We start from the raw sequence: 16725 nt of genomic DNA on the forward strand, positions 1-16725 counted from the left end.
ACCCTGGCCGCGCGCGCCGGTCGCGCGACCCCGGAGACACGCGGGCGTCGCGCGCGCGTGCGTTGGTTGCTTCGGAGGCTCGCTTTCGTCGTCTGCTTGGCGTTGCTCTTTCGGTGTCGACCACGGCTGGAAGTGCGATACGCGTTCGAAGAAATGATGGATAATGAGTGGCACCGCCCTTGCCGGCTTTCTAAGTAGACCTTTTGCAGGCTACGCTATCAAATGGAGGAGACTCGGGTGCAAGCGTACCAGTGGTCATTCCACGCAAAGGAGGACTAGAGCGGTCAGCTCAGGATGGGCTTCCATCTCTTTTCGCCTTTTGAGAGTGATCTTTTGCTGTGACCTGAATTTCGAGGACCTCACGAGGTTCGGCAAGCTGTGGGGACACTGTGGATACCAAACTTTCCGGTGAGCACCTCGCCAAACCTTTGTAACGGGCCAAAACGTGTGTGAAGTGGGAACGCTAACGGCGGCGGTGAGGCGGCGGCCGCTGGTACGCGGAACGCGTCGGCGACGCGGCCGTGACAGATGGCGACGCTTACGCCGACTCCAGCTACGGAAGCGCCGAGAACGCCGACGACAACGTTTAACGAGGCAATAGGCCCCGAGAAAACACCCAACGCGCAACTCACCTCCTCGGACGTGGACCGAGATGAGATGGAGTACCAAGAAACCGTTAATGAGGATTGCATCGTACTCCAGAGTACCGAAGAAACTGGCGGACCCCATGGACGCCAAGAAGACGACGGAGACTGGCAAACGGTTTTGACCGTGCGCCAAAAGAAGGCGCTCGCACGAGCGGGCAAAAAGGCCGCTTTTTCCGAGGGTGGCTACGAATCATCGGGCCCATCGTCCAAGCCCCCGGTACAACCAGCGAATAAAAAGAAATCCAAGACAAGGCGGCTTCCACCACTGCCTAAGGACGACTTTAAGGTGATCGTGCGCCCTCACCAAGGTCTCCCTATCAGGGAACTCACGGCGCCCCAGATCGCAGAAGCAGTTATAAATGCCTGCCAAGGAAAAGTGAATGGAAACCAGTTCCTGCTGAGACTGAAACCAGGATCAAACATTTTCATTATCTCAACCCCTACCGAAGAGGTGGCGGATATTGCAAGAAGAATTACAGGCCTCACCTTAAACGGTCGACTGCACGCAGTGAGTGCGTACGCAGCAGTAGGCGAAGACACAAAGAAAGGAGTGATACATGGCATCGCTCCTCACACAAGCCCTGAAACCCTGCTAGCCAACCTACGTCTTCGTACGCAAGGCGTCGATATACTAAGAGCTAGGATGTTGGGACAAACGAAAACAGCGGTAATTACCTTCTTTGGCCCGATCATACCGCGATACGTCTATTATATGGGAGGGGAGCTTCCCTGCTTCAAATACAAGAATACCATACAATTCTGCAAGACTTGCAAGCAAACGGGTCACAGAACGGACGTCTGCCCGAACCCCCACCTGCCGTTATGTCACAACTGCGGCACTCGGGAGCCACAACCCGACCACGACTGCAACCCTGTTTGCGCCACCTGCGGAGAAAAGCATCTCACGGGATCAAAGGAGTGTAAACGTCGTTTCAAGCTGCCACCACAGCGACCGCAGCCAAAATCACCAAACCGGATTGCCGGCAAAACGCCGGGCAAGACGATCAAATCATCCCCACCAAAACGGAGATGGTCTGACACAGACGATACGGACGATGACGACTGGCCTCCACTGCGGACTCAAGGGGACATTCCAATGTCGCAACCCCAAATTCGAAAATCAAGATCACAAGAACGACAGAAGAATCGAGACCAAGGGCTATCTGACCACTCCGCCTCCAGACACCACCGAATGTCCTCCAGATCCCCTACCCCATCCAGGACTTCAGTGGCAATGGGAGACTCGACCCAACATAAGGTGAGCTGGGCGGGGATGGCACGAAAAGGGGCTCCAATAACCGCCAACCCTGAGTACCAAAGAATCCTTTCTGAAAATCGTCAGCTTAAACAAACAGTAGAAGAACTTAAAATCGAGATGGCAACGTTGAAGGCACAGTTTCAGAATACCAAAATTGGGCAAGCTAAACCAGCACAAGGGGATAAACCTGCCGCCCAACAAACAACAATTAGCAACATTGAAAGAATGATGAATCAGGTAGTAGAACAAATTCAGGCTCTGCAAATGTTTCAGCAGCAGTTATTTGCTGAGGTGCAGAACCACAAAGTTTATGTGGACGAACAAATGTCTAAACTGCAGCAAACATCACGCAAAAGAGCCAGCAGTAACCCCGGAACACCGACGGCGAGAAAGGTGAAAAACGGGGCTGTTTCCGATTCGACGGATACCGAAATCATAGCTAACCATGGCCAGTAAAACAACCCGAACCACGGACACCGCTGAGATATGGCAATGGAACTGCCGCTCTTTTCAGAAAAGAGCGGCAGCGCTACAAGCTTATTTAGACGCCGCCATTATTCAACCGGACGTCATCTGTCTTCAGGAAGTTGGAAAGGGAGTAGTTAAGCTTAGAGACTACTACACCTTTCAAAATCCCATGTATCCTAGAGTGGCGACGCTGGTGCACAAGAATATCGCGGCCAGTGAACACTATTATCCCCAATGCTCAACGGAGCACCAATTGATCGAATTACACACTACAAAAAGGAGTAAAACCAAAACGTTTATTGGCAACGTGTACAGCCCGCCGAAAGAACGGCAGACTGCGTTTCCCGAGATGCTTGAATGGGCACTTGGACATCTGGAAAAAAAAGACAGGTTTATTTTAGTCGGGGATTTTAATGCTCCCCACACCAATTGGGGTTATAGGACAAATACAAAAAAAGGCAGAAACCTAGTAGAAGCAGTAGAAAAATATCACATGCAACTAGAGACCTTACCCCTCGCCCCCACGAGACTTGGAAATAGCGTCTGTGGAGACACGTACCCAGACCTCACCTTTACATTTAACGTAAAAGAGGGACAGTGGAGGAACCTGGATGAAAACCTGGGAAGTGACCATTATATTATTAGTTACTCCACTACGACTCCCAAATTAAAAAAGCCTTTCAGAAACGCGAAACTTACAGACTGGACTGCATATAGACATTACCCGATTCCTCAGCATCCAATAGATACAATAGAAGAATGGGTAGACAAACTGATGCAGGCATACCAAACTAACACAAAGCACGTCGCGCTAAGCGAAAAAACACCGGTAGTGGATCCCCACCTCGTCCATATGTGGGAAGGCAGGCGAAGTCTTACTAAACGATGGAAGAGACAGCGCTTAAACAGAAAGCTCAGAGCTAGAATAGAGCAACTGACAGAACAAGCAAATGAGTATGCTAGGCAACTACAAGCGAACAACTGGATACAATTTTGTGACTCGTTACGAGGAACGCTCTCAACAACCAAGACATGGGCAATTTTACGGAGCATGCTTGATCCATACAATACAAAAACAGTCACTGCTAGAGCATTACGCACATTGGTAGGAGAATTTAAGGGGGATGACGCATCCTTGATCCAAACCCTGGCAGACAGATACATCGGGACAGGAGGAGATAACATCGTTAAGAGAGAGTACAAAGGCATGGCCAATCCCAAGCTTGATGCACCCATAACGAAACAAGAAGTATATGCCGCCGCTCTAGCATTAAAACGTAACTCAGCCCCAGGCGAGGATGGCATCACGAACGCTATGTTAAGAAATATGAGTGATCAGCAACTGGAACGCCTAACCCGGTACTTCAATGAGAAAATCTGGGAAACGGGAGAGCTTCCTAATCAATGGAAAGAAGCGACCATCATCTTAATACCTAAACCGGGGAAAGCAAGAACATTGCAGAATCTCAGGCCAGTATCTCTAACCTCCTGCTTAGGCAAACTTTTCGAAAAGGTCCTTCATATCAGGCTTACCAGCTATATCGAAGGGCACGAACTTCTCTCGCACAACATGTACGGCTTCAGACAACATCTTTCTACACAAGACATATTCGTGAGGCTACGAGATGACGTGCTGCAAAATGTCCCTACAGGGGGAGAGAACATCATAGCAGCGCTTGACTTAAAACGCGCTTTTGATACGATCTCCCATACCCCCATACTTGAAGAGCTCGAAAGAATGGGCTGTGGAATTAAGATCCACAATTACATCCGCTCTTTCCTTACTGAACGTAAAGCCACAATAGGTATGGAAAATATTCGATCTTCCAAACTCCCAATGCCTAACAGAGGCACACCACAGGGTGCCATCCTCTCACCACTTCTATTTAATGTCGCAATGAACCGCTTGGCACGACAACTAGAGAAAATTAACGACCTCAACTTCGCGTTTTACGCAGACGACATCACGTTATGGGCCTGCAAAGGCTCGTTAGGACAAAAAGAACAAACTATCCAGGAGGCTATCGACTCGGTGAAGGACTTCGCAGAACAAAACGGTATGGAATGCGCCCCGGAAAAATCTGAGTTTATCCGGATCCACGGGCGTAACTACAGAAACAAACCGAGCATCCACCTAACTATGGGTGACCAGACGTTACCAGAAAGAAATATGATCAGAATACTAGGACTATGGTTACAAAGCAACAAAAGAGCCACTCACACCATTGCGACTCTAAAGTCAAGCACGAGGAGCATCGCTAGACTAATAAGCAGAATTACAAAGAAAGGTAAAGGGCTCCACGAAAACGAAACCATAACACTAGTCCAGGCTTTTATTCTTAGCAAAGTAACATACGGTCTACCATATCAAGAGCTAACCCCGTCGGAAATCAAAGAAATCGACCTACTAATACGTGGCGCGTATAAGGCAGCGCTTGGGCTTCCTAAGAATGCGGCAAACGAGAGGGTGCAAGCTCTAGGCATATACAACACATTTGAAGAGTTAAGAGCAGCCGTTCTTATGACACAAAGAGAACGACTATGCCTGACAAGCACAGGTAGAAACGTTCTATCGTGTTTAGGCTACCCAATGCGACCGCAGTACTCCAAGGAACAAACGACCGCAATGCCGGATCCAATACGCGAGCGCATAGTGGTCTCCCCAATCCCACGCAACATGAACAAAACTTATCACACAGCGAGAAGACAAGCGAGAGCTAAACAACTTCAGAAAACCTTCGGCAGTAATCAAGACGTAATGTATACTGATGCAGCTAGATTTAGCAAAGGACATGTAATAGTGGCAGTTCAACTCACACGCCACGGAACGCTTCACACATCAGCCTCGATACGCACTAGGTGCACTGCAACAGCGGAAGCAGCGGCGATTGCTCTCGCTATCGCATACAAGGAAAAGCAAAACAGCTCGGCTTTAATAATGTCCGACTCACAAGTGGCATGCAGAATGTATCTACAAGGCAACATACCACAAGTCGCCCTTAATATCATAGGCGACACATTGAAAGAAGATCATGCAATTTTATGGTGTCCTGGCCACGAGGGTATCTCGGGAAACGAACAGGCACACACTCTAGCTCGAGGCTTTACTAACCGAGCTGGAGATACGCACGACGATGAAAAAGACGATCGCTTACTGGTCCGCGATATACTGGAGCACCAGCGAAGAACCCGGCAACAGTACGCTCCACCACACAAACTACTCAATGTAGAGGAGGCGCAGAAATATAGAAGAATACAGACGGATACCTACCCACATTTGGGTAGATACCATAAAATAAGCCCAACCTTGTACACTAACTCTTGCCCGTGGTGCGGGTCATGGCCTTCATTGCCTCACGTAACATGGGAGTGCGCCAAAAGACCTCATGCCATTAATTCACCTTTGGTACTCACCTTGCTAAGGGAGCCCTGGGAGGCCATCCTCGCTCTTGCTGACCTCGAGGCCCAGAAGGGCCTCTTGGACCAAGCTGGGCGGGTCGCGATGGCCACTGGAGTCTTGGAATAGGGACCCACCCTGCACCGCTCCCTTCCGCCACTTTTTTTTTTTTTTTTTGCCTCATCAATAAATGTTTATTCCTCCTCCTCCTCCTCCTCCACGCAAAGGAAGGAATATTGCGCGCTGCGGTTCATCGCCACCGGCCTGCAGCTCCCAGAGGTCGGTCGGACGCGAGGCATTCATCGGAATGGCCTAGATCTCTGCTGCCAACACTGTCCACGAAGTTGCTCACCCAATTACTGTGTTGGCCGGTAGAAGGGCTGAGTCAGCTTTCCGTGACCTCCGCTTCAAAGCCAATGCCAATGAGATATTTGCATAGTGAGATCGAATTACCAGTGCTATTGCCAGCGTGAATAGCTCGCAGATCGCCGTTCAGCTTGCCGTTCAGCAATCAGAAGGGTTCAACCTAGGCTGGTTCAACGCTTCCTTCGTTCGGCTGATAAAGCTATACAGTCAGGACAGGAAGATATTGTGGAGATCTCTTATTTGGCTGCCCTTTTTTTCTCTAGTTCGGGAGTGCCGCACTTTGTTCCTCAATTTCACAACACAGCGCGCACCGTCAGCACCACGCTCTTCGATTTTACTTCGCGCAGGCAATGCAGGTCCCGTATACATATGCGCGTACGTCATTCAATGATACTCCGCGACTTCCGGTTTACGGCAGCGCCATCTTGGGGAACCTATAGGCCTATGCGCACGCCTGTTGATAAGGTACCCAACGTTGAAGGTACCCTAAGATGGCAGAAGGTAGCGGAAGCAGCGGATGTAACGTCACGTGCATACTATGTATATCGTGATGTTCGATTTCAAGTTCCATTGCTTCTATCACGCGACGCGCTGTGGGGCAGATCGCAGGGATAGCGGCAGCGTGGCGGCGAGCAAGTCATGTCCGAGCCGATGACAAAGGGCGGAAAAAGAAGGAAAATTGATATAGTCAGTCGGCTAGTAAAGGTGCCCCTAAGAACCAGTTCACGGTTTTGTCGTGCTCGCTACTTAAGAAGTGCTGGCAGTGCGTTCCTGTTGCGTGCATCGTGCGAGCTCTTGGTAGCAGACGACATAGCGCTACGCTCTGTCAACTCATTTACGCTTGCGATACCGCCTGGCGGCTGAGAATGAAAAAGAATGACATTAATAAATTACTTCTGCATTGCGTAAACGTCCGGCACCACACGTTTATACTTCAGTACTTGGCGTATAATATTTAATTTATATTTTACATTTATTTAGCAAGGAGAAACATTCTGCAATTCCTCGATTAGCTCGTCGTATAATGACGTACACTTCAGAGGTGACACCCTCTCATCCATTGGTCGCGTCCTCCCCTCCTTCCACCACCGGCTTGGGAGTGGCACATTTAGTGACGTAAGCGGCGAAGCGAAGCGTTATAAGATTCGGCCCAAGGCACAATGCGAATCGCGGGTCTGCAGTGCTACAGTGTAGCAGTGCAGCAGGAAGGTGAACGACGACGAGTCGAGCCAGCTTGCGCCGTGCAACAGTGTTGCCTCTCGCGTTTTTCTTTGCATTGTTTAGAGCGAATGCCTTTCCTTGGCTCTTTCGGCCGTTTTCGTGTTTGGTCGGTGTCAGGCAAAAACGTTGGTGTCACGCAAAGAAAACGTTCGTACACACGTTCGGGCTATTCGCTTAAGCGGGGGCTACATGGGGCGTTTTTCTCCTGCGATTATCGCGCGCCAAAAAAAAAAAAGAAAAGAAAAAAGAAAACGCGCTGGCGGGACGCCGGCCAGGCTACATGAGGCGTACGAGCGGCGAACGCCGCCGCAGTATGGCCAGACAAGGCAAAAATGTTTTGGCTTCCACTAAATGAACGAACAATGCTTATATGTTGTTTGCTTGTGTTATAATTAATAAATTATGCAATAAATGCCCCACTAATATGTCTATACACATTACCATGTATGTTTAGTATTGTATCGATATTTTTGTGGATGTTCAGCGGAGAGAGTTGGCCAGAAATGTTTCGTCTGGCGACCTTATACGACTGAAACGGGTGTGCCATAGAGTTTCTCAACATTACCTAGAGGGAAATCTGGCGCTGCTGCGCCGTGGTATGCATGGGAATGCCCATAGTGTTTCTCACTATAATACCTAAAGGGAAATCTGGCGCCACCGTCTATGGGAGTTTCTTAAGGGACCCGCCGTGGTTGCTCAGTGGCTATGGTGTTGGGCTGCGGAGCACGAGGTCGCGGTATCGAATCCCGGCCACGGCGGCTGCATTTCGATGGGGGCGAAATGCGAAAACACCCGTGTGCTTAGATTTAGGTGCACGTTAAAGAACCCCAGGTGGTCGAAATTTCCGGAGTCCTCCACTACGGCGTGCCTCATAACCAGAAAGTGGTTTTGGCACGTAAAACCCCAAATATTATTATTATTTCTTAACGGGGCACCGTGCCGTCATGGGAATGACGGTATATGTGTCTGCGAGGCTCGTGTTGGCTGGTGTTGTAAGAGGCTTCGTCTAAAACGTGGATATGGCTACATAAATAACGCGTTCTCAAAGTAAAATCTTAATGAAATGTTTCCATTCACGCATATTACATCTTTACTCACCCACACTGCATGACCAAGCGAAGAAAAGCAAGAACAGACGACCAACTGTTTCAAAGCGAGCGCGAACCTTGTCGTCTGTCCTCCAACTTTAGCGGCCCGCTGATACTTTGAATGAATGAATGAATTTATTTCCATAAATATGCAAGTTTATGGAGGATATAAGGAAAAAAGTTACAAAAGAGCAACTTGACTAGTCCTTAATCCTTCTCGTGACAGCAGCAGCAGAAAACAAACACACGGCAAAAAAAAAAAAAAAGAAAGGGAGGGTAAGAGAGAAAGAACAAAAGGAAAAAATGCGTTCTCATACAAGTGCACATACAGCAGATAGCAATAGAAAAAATACATAACTCAATAAAAAGAAGCCTACTTATACAGAGATTAAAGGCTAATAGGCACCAAAGTAATTTATTAACTTGTTTTTACTGCAAGAAAAGACATCAATACCATCGTTCATTAACTTATTTAATAAATGCGGTAAAGTGTATGAGAGCTTTTGTTTCGCATAGTTGGTACGTGGGCATGGCACAAACCAATATTCCGGAAATCTTGTAGCATAATAGCTTCTATTTCGTGTCAAGTTGGCTATAGACCTATACCAATATATACCAATACAGACAATATACAGACAATAGACAATATACCGGCATTCCCATGCATACCACAGCGCAGCAGCGCCAGATTTCCCTCTAGGTAATGTAGTGAGAAACTCTATGGGAATGCCTGTATATTGTGACTTCGGATTCGCGTCGTTCTCGGAGAGACAGGACACCTTGAAGGCGCGCTTGGCAAGTACCGTTCAGTCTGTCACAATGATTCATTTTCTACCAAAACAGCGCGTAAAACGCTGTTTTAGCTTTATTATTACGCGAAAACATGTTTTGTTTAACTATGAGAACTTGTTATCGCGTGTACGACTATATCTTGCGTAAAAAGTATCAGCGGGCCGCTAAAGTTGGAGGACAGACGACAAGGTTCGCGCTCGCTTTGAAACAGTTGGTCGTCTGTTCTTGCTTTTCGTCGCTTGGTCATGCATTGTAGGTGAGTAAAGATGTAATATGCGTGAATGGAAACATTTTATGAAGATTTTACTTTGAGAACGCGTTATTTGTGTAGCCATATCCACGTTTTAGACGAAGCCTCTTACAACACCAGCCAATACGAGCCTCGCAGACACATATACCGTCATTCCCATGACGGCACGGTGCCCCCTTAAGAAACTCCCATGGACGGTGGCGCCAGATTTCCCTTTAGGTGTTATAGTGAGAAACTCTATGGGGTGTGCGGATTGAGAAGAATTTCAGCGCACGCGCGCGAAGTGTTCAAGGGACGGCAAGGAACGGTGAGACGGCTGGCCGCTCCCGCCGAAAAGAGACGGAAGTGACTCCGACAGGCACTTCCGGTAGCGTCAGACGCGTGCGCGCCGCGCCAAAATCTAGCCGGTCCTGATCGGCGGCGGCGGGCGTTTTTCTCGACGCCGGGCGTCAAATCGGCGCCGTGAGGCGAAAATCGCCTCAAGAACGCTCCATGTATTCCGGGCTTTTTACATTGGCAATGGTCGTCGACGGTTTCTGCACAATCCGCCTATTTCACGGCGCGACGGCGCATGTGCCCTGCCCTAGCGAATTAGTCGCGAAACGTTTTGGAAGGATCGCGCGCGTGGCCGCGCGCCGGAAAATCCCCCGAAAGAAAAAAGAAGAAGCGCTCGGGCTGCTGCGAACACTAGTCCCGTGTACTGCGTCGAGACGGGGTTGAAACTCCAGCGGTTGCTCGACGTCGGTGCGGTGCCGAAAACGTGCGTAGCGTAGTCCACTTTAAAGGAGAAAGCGGCCGTCCGAGCTGTCCGGACCGCACTGTGAGCCGGGTAGTTGCCGCCTTGCATCGATGGCTGGCAAATCTAGCGAAATACCCGTGCGGTATACACTTGGGAGGACACCACGTTGCTGACGAAGTCTTCATGCAGCGTCGGCCCTCGCTTGCTGGTGGTGGCAGCGCGTGCCTGACTGCACGTACTCGTAAGGCGCAGCAACACTGTGTCAATACGAGACCGCCAAGACGCTCACTCCAACGATTGACCAACTATTGTGCCTCACTGAAACGATTTTATCATACCAGGTCGACAACGTTGCAACCGACGAGCGCGAGTTGTACTGCGACGGGCTTTCTTGTCGACGGCACCGGCAAAATCAGCGTGCCGACCATCGTTCGACCGAACCCCGTATGATCGGCCGTCGAACAGACAACACGATAGCGACAGCGTCTTCGCTTGTATATATAATTAATCGTGCTCAAAAGGAGTCAGACACGCCTACCAAGTTGAAATGCGCAAGCTTTAACCCTCTGAAGCCGTGCTCATGAAGTTCGAGCCAATGTCGGTCCTGTTCAGCGAAGGTTAACCTGGCGCCGTCGAGTTCGTTCACCCGCTACCGGCGGACCTGAACTGAAATGTAAGCAGTTAGGTCGAGCGAAACTGCTTTTATAATTCAGTTCTGGCCTTAGCTATTTGAAGTCAACTTGAAGCCAACATCTGTACGTCACCGTACCTGTAGGCTGTCGGTCGCATTCGCTACGTATGTGGGTGGGCCTGTACGTGTTGCTTTGCCGACACATTTCTCAATCTCAGAGATGCACTATTTCCCTCTTCGTCGAGCGGCAAACAAGAGACTGTGTATTCAGTATACAGCAGCATAAAGTACCGCCTCGCTCAGTTATACCAACGCCGTGTGAACGATGGCATCCGCGCGTTCTCGTGAGGAAACACGGCCTACAAATGAGCACTTACTCGAGCACAGTTTTCTCTAAAAATGCTCTGTGATAGCACGCTAAAACTATAAGTATGATGGAGATAAAGGGACACTACTATTAAGTCGAGTTAAAGTGATAAAGCAATGCTCTAGAACGTCTAAGGCGTCAATATAATCGCAAACATATCTTTAGTAACCGAGAAATTAGAGAGTTTTAGAATAGGGGCCCCAAAGAAATAGCGTCGAAGTGACTGCGCATGCGCAAGATGCAAACTGCGTTTGGGTTTTGCGTTGGGAACGCTATTTCACCGATTTAGCGGGAGCCCGAATAGCGGCCCCAAAAGCTTTGCGTCGGCAAACATGGCGGCACCCATCGAAGCGACGGCTCTAACCTAGCACAAAACTGGGTTCGATTCGCGGTAACGCGTGAAGTTCGCAAGCTAGGAGAAGTGACTGTGGTTATCGCTTTCTCTCAACTAGCGTGTGTTATGAAGATTGACTCATTAGACGCCGCTGATTTTGAATTCGTTTGTGAATTTTATGGCTCGTAGGCCTAACGCGGCTAAGCTTGTTTGGTGAAGGCTAGTGAAGTTGATTTGCTCAAAACTAAGCGCAACTAATTGTTTGCTGCTTACAGAATAGCCTCTAAATTGTAATTAAACGCGAATACACGCAAGTCAAAATTATTATTCCTATCATAAAATGGTATATTTTATTTAATTATTTCTAATAGATTTTCTTTGACGCCGTAGTGGCGCTGTCAGCGCAAGACGCTATCCGCAAACGTAAAACCCTATTTTAAAGCTCTTCACGCCTACGTGCCCCAACGCTAACACCCGCAAAGCTCTTTGGGGCCCCTATTCTAAAACTCTCTATTGAGATAAATGCATGACACGATTTGAGACCCCCCAGCGACATTCCGGTACTAGCCCGATGACGAAGGCACTCCTCATCATAATTTGTCACTAGTACTCAACTACTCGTATTAAAAAGATCATATTAAAAAGTTCATTTCATTAGGTTATAAGACGGAAGAAAATGCTACTTGTCTACTTCTGTTCGATTCTAAGAAAAAAAATAACATTTTGACGTTACCCTTCAGTAGTATGGGTGGTCGAAAGGTTTCGTTTTCGCTCGACTCTGCGCCGCACACGCTTTGGAGTTTCAGTTGTTTCGTTATCGCGTCGTACCGCGCTGGTTCTGCTGGCTCGCGAAACTTGCATTTGGAACAAGCAACGAGAATGCCACGTCCATGTGATGTCGTGGGATGCGCGAACGGTCCGCGGAACTTGGCCAAGGGCAGTTGCAGTGGCGAATCCAACGTTACTTATCACTGTGTGCCAACGAGTGAATCTCCCCGTTCGAAGTGGTTAAGTGCCGTACCTCTGCCACAGCGCGTTGGCAAAGAGCCGAAAAATCGCATAGTGTGCTCGCTGCACTTTCGTCCAGAGGATTACGAGTTCAACGCCGACTTACTGAAGTCGTGTGGAGTGCCTTTCAAAGGAATGGTTTCCCGTAGCGCTGTTTCGTAGGTCTTGCCTGTATTCTCCTAAGCGCAAGAACAACTGCAGGTCGAAGATGGGACAGTGAGTGCGGCATTTGGTTTTCACGAAGGAAGAGCTACAAGTATGCGAATATGTACAGCCATGACATACAATTGCTGTCGTAGTAGTACGCAACGACACCGACAGCTCGAGCCCTCAGCAGCAGGTCACGTTCATCAGTGCTTAAATCGCTGAAGTCGAGCCCAGTATCGCGAGCCAATGTGTCATTGTCAGGGTTGTCCATTGCAACGAGCGTCAAAGTTAGCGTCATAAAATAAAGAACCAGCTTATCGTCGCGCGCTTTCTCTTCCGCTAGCCACCATAGTTCCGCTTTCGTGCTGCTGTCGGCTCTGTCTTGGCTGTTTCTGGCCGCGCGTTTGCGTTTTGCGCAGAAAAGCCGTAGCGCCGTCTGCGGGCGCCGTTTTACTAACCGATGGCGCAACGTCACTATGAGACCATGACGTCACCGCTCCTCGATCGGAGGGCGGGCGATTTGAACTGCGCTAGAGGTACGCGGACGCTTCATAACGCATTTTCTATTTAAATAAGTCTCTTCTTCGCATGAAACAAGCGTTTCGAGGTTTCTGGGCTGGCATTTCAACAGTCCACGTTGACTTAATAGTAACCTTTAGTGTCCCTTTAAAGAAAATCGAGGATCAGAAATAGCCTAACAGCTAATATGGTATTTGGAACATACTAGCCGTGTTTAAGTGGTTCGGCCGCTCACATTGAGTCGTCTCTGGGTGTAACAACAAGACACATATGCGCAGATATGCATGTCTTGCTACGTTTTGACACTATTTCATATTAGCGATGCACCTTTTCCACAATATTTGACGATAACGATCTGCGGCTGTAGATGTCGACGTAAACAAGTGCATCGCTTTGATAAATCCTTGAATATGCGAAATGTCTAAATAATGTGTAAGAAGAATGCAAAAAGCGATGTCCAAGTGCAGAAATCAGTGGCACATTCCAAGGCAGCCTTGTCGCCAAACGGAACTCAGCGTGCCTTTATCGGCGCACCGTTCGCAGAACAGCGCACTCGGGCCTGCCCACCCAGCAGTCGGCGAGTGCTACATGGCTTCCAGGAACGACATGCTGTCCCGAAGAAACCATTAATAATGATTCGCGATCCACGAAACGCAAAATCGACGCGCACTCAACGTGGGCGCAGGTACACAAATCAACCGGCGAAAGCCCCGGGACCCTTCCAAAACATTTTCAGCGGCTTGCGGCAGAGGGCAGCACAGGAAGATGAAAAAGGCGGATTATAAGCGTTAAGCTAGGGTCCCGTGTCGCAGAAAATCCGGCGTCGGCGGAGTTGTCCGTGTGCGAAAGTTTCCGTATATATCTAGGCATATATATATGACACGCCTTGCTATATGACATGCGGTATATGCGAATTATATTGCCACACCATTCTATTGCTAAAATAGTTCATACCTTATCTTACATTCTTGACAAAGTTATTCCTGAGAATGACAGTCCGCAAACAAATGACATGAAAGAAAACACCGACAGCGCGTACTTTTTATGTTAAATCTTCTCAGACTTAAATTTTTTATTAGAAGTGCGAAACAATAACAGAAATCTGAAAATGATGCTTGGCTGTTCACTACTTCCGGGATCGACCCACGTAAGTGGCCGCGTTTCTACCAGAAAGCTCGCCGTCGTGCATAGCGTTCGCCGCCAGCGTTTCCCGGTAAACATCGCAGGTACATAACATGCATGGTCTACCGAAGTTTTGCAGGAGCAGCTCTGCCATCCTTCAGCGTGAGAATCACTTCTACGTCAACACTTGCGCTATCTCCACGCAAGTCGCGAGCTGCCAGACGTTCTTCTTTCGGATCTCCGACTTCTACCAGCAGAACATTTTGTTGGGCTAGTTGGTGCATGTTACTAATGTACTAAAGCGCCAAACAGACGACACAAGAAGAGACACGGACGAGCGCTTACTAACAACTGATGCTTTATTGTCAGAAACACAATATATACGCAAATCTGGCAGCGCAACGCACGTTCTCGACAATCACACGGTAACCAGACAAAAGGCGATGAAACGATTGTAAAAGATGACGGTCGCGGCAATGACACGTGGTGTATAGGGCCAAAGGACCATAAATGATAATGGTTACGCGATACACAAAACACCGCCGTAAGGGAGTATCCCATTAAAAACTAAAAGATTAAGATTTTTCGCCAAGCGCAGGCGGCGCAGCAACGTGCTGCAACGATTTGTACCCCGAATTGCATTGAGACACAAAACACCATCGCTGAGCTTTCTTTGTTTTCTTTTTTCGTTTTTATTTATTTATTTATTTATTTAGTATCCACAGCACCCATTCAGACATTACAGAAGGGGGGGGGGAAGGTACAGATGAAAAACAAGCATAAAAATTGCAGGTTTGCATAAATTTGTGTAAGTCAACAACACTATTATAGGCCGGCAAAAAAAAAAAAAAAGCACACAGTCAAGTTGCACGCGGCCATGTCGGACACAGGCACGTTGCAGATGTCACATGCAACATTTGAAAAAACAAAGTACATAAAGCACAATGATTACAGAGACTCATAATCAAAAAGGAAAAAGAAAAAAAAATCGAATAATAAGTTGAAAAAAAAAAACAATGCAGTGATTAAGATACAGTGCGACAAGGTGAAAAAAGAGGCACTAAAAGAAAATGTGATTTGCAGCTGGGATTGTTCATAGGTCATGATGATTGCTAGACGTACACGGGAAATTTATCAAGCCTTAGGGATCAAAAGATTCTATTGCTTTTAATGCAGAAAAGAACTTGTTAGGACAAGAAATTCCTACAACTGAGGAAGGAAGTCGGTTCCACTGACTGATGGTTCTTGGGAAAAACGAGCTGCTAAAGGCCGATGTATTACATTTGTATTCTCTTATCCTCTGTTCATGATCTTTGCGTGCTGATGTGTAGTGAGGCTGGTTTATGTACACGTCACGTGGAATTCGAGTATGAGAGTGATATATGCTGTGTAAAAGCTTCAGTCGAAACGACGCTCTTCGGTGCTGGAGAGATTGCCAGTTTAGCATTGCCTTAGATTTAGTTGCACTAAACTGCCTGTCATACATTGCTATATCTAGTACATATCTTGCCGCCATGGACTGAACTTTTTCTAGTTTTTCTTTGTTGGTTACTGATGAAGGAGGATTTTTCTAGTTTGACGGCATCCTTAATGATTAAGGCGCGCTAACACGAGGAGCTCTGCAAAATCACGTGGAACGGTAACCTATGAACGTAACTACTCTCGACAGCTGACCAGTTTCCGCGACCGCAGCGCCCTATCTCAACACTTCCGGGCAAGGGAAATACCCCGCACTCTGCCTCCCAGTTCGAGCCACCTTGGCGGCAAAGCTGACGTCCTCTCTGTTTGCTGCCGCGTGGTCGCCGCCATCGGCCCAAAATAACCGCGCGTGTCCTGGACGCAAAGCTTTCCCCCACGCACGCAGGAGTTCCCGCTGACGTGGGGGGTGGGGGTGGGGGGAGAATACCGCGCCTGCTGTGCGGGCCTGATTGAGAACACGGGTGCGCAGATCCAATCCACATGTTGGAATCTATGCGATGCAAAGCTTTAGTGAAACGCTGAACGATTTACGATTAATGGTGATGCGTATACTGTTCCTCACTTTCATGCTATGCAGCATACGCCGAATCTCATGGAATGTTTATCCACCGCAAGGTCGCAAATTTATTCTCGTTGCAGTTTTCATCCTTATGCCGCTCACAAGCTGTGCCGAACTACAAACTCCCAAGTCAAGCGGATGCACAGTGTGAGGCCAGGAAGGAGGGAGGCGGTGCGCGATGCTTGTCGAGGGAAGAACATGGTGATGAGAAGTACAGACCGTTTTTTCATGGGCGCCTCTGTGGGCAGTTGGCATGCTTCCTTGGGCGAGCGCTCCGTTTTGCGTGGCACGTATACGCTCGGGGTTTGTCTTCGCGTTCGTGTGGTCTGTTTA

The 16725-nt window shown here is 48.4% G+C and overlaps 1 protein-coding gene across 2 annotated transcripts in view; it reads left to right on the plus strand.

Moving 5' to 3' along the window:
- The window catches only part of LOC142578633 (uncharacterized), a 174054-nt gene that overhangs the window by 3839 nt on the left and 153490 nt on the right, over nucleotides 1–16725 (plus strand). The window contains exon 2 of one of the 2 annotated variants that reach the window (XM_075688061.1): nucleotides 16473–16593. The exons of the other annotated variant lie outside the window; for it this stretch is intronic. The gene's annotated coding sequence lies outside the window, so the exon portion shown is untranslated. The remainder of the gene's footprint in view (nucleotides 1–16472; nucleotides 16594–16725) is intronic. 2 annotated transcript variants of the gene reach the window in all.

The sequence above is a fragment of the Dermacentor variabilis genome, chromosome 4 (assembly GCF_050947875.1).
Source record: "Dermacentor variabilis isolate Ectoservices chromosome 4, ASM5094787v1, whole genome shotgun sequence".
Taxonomy (NCBI): Eukaryota; Metazoa; Arthropoda; class Arachnida; order Ixodida; family Ixodidae; genus Dermacentor; species Dermacentor variabilis.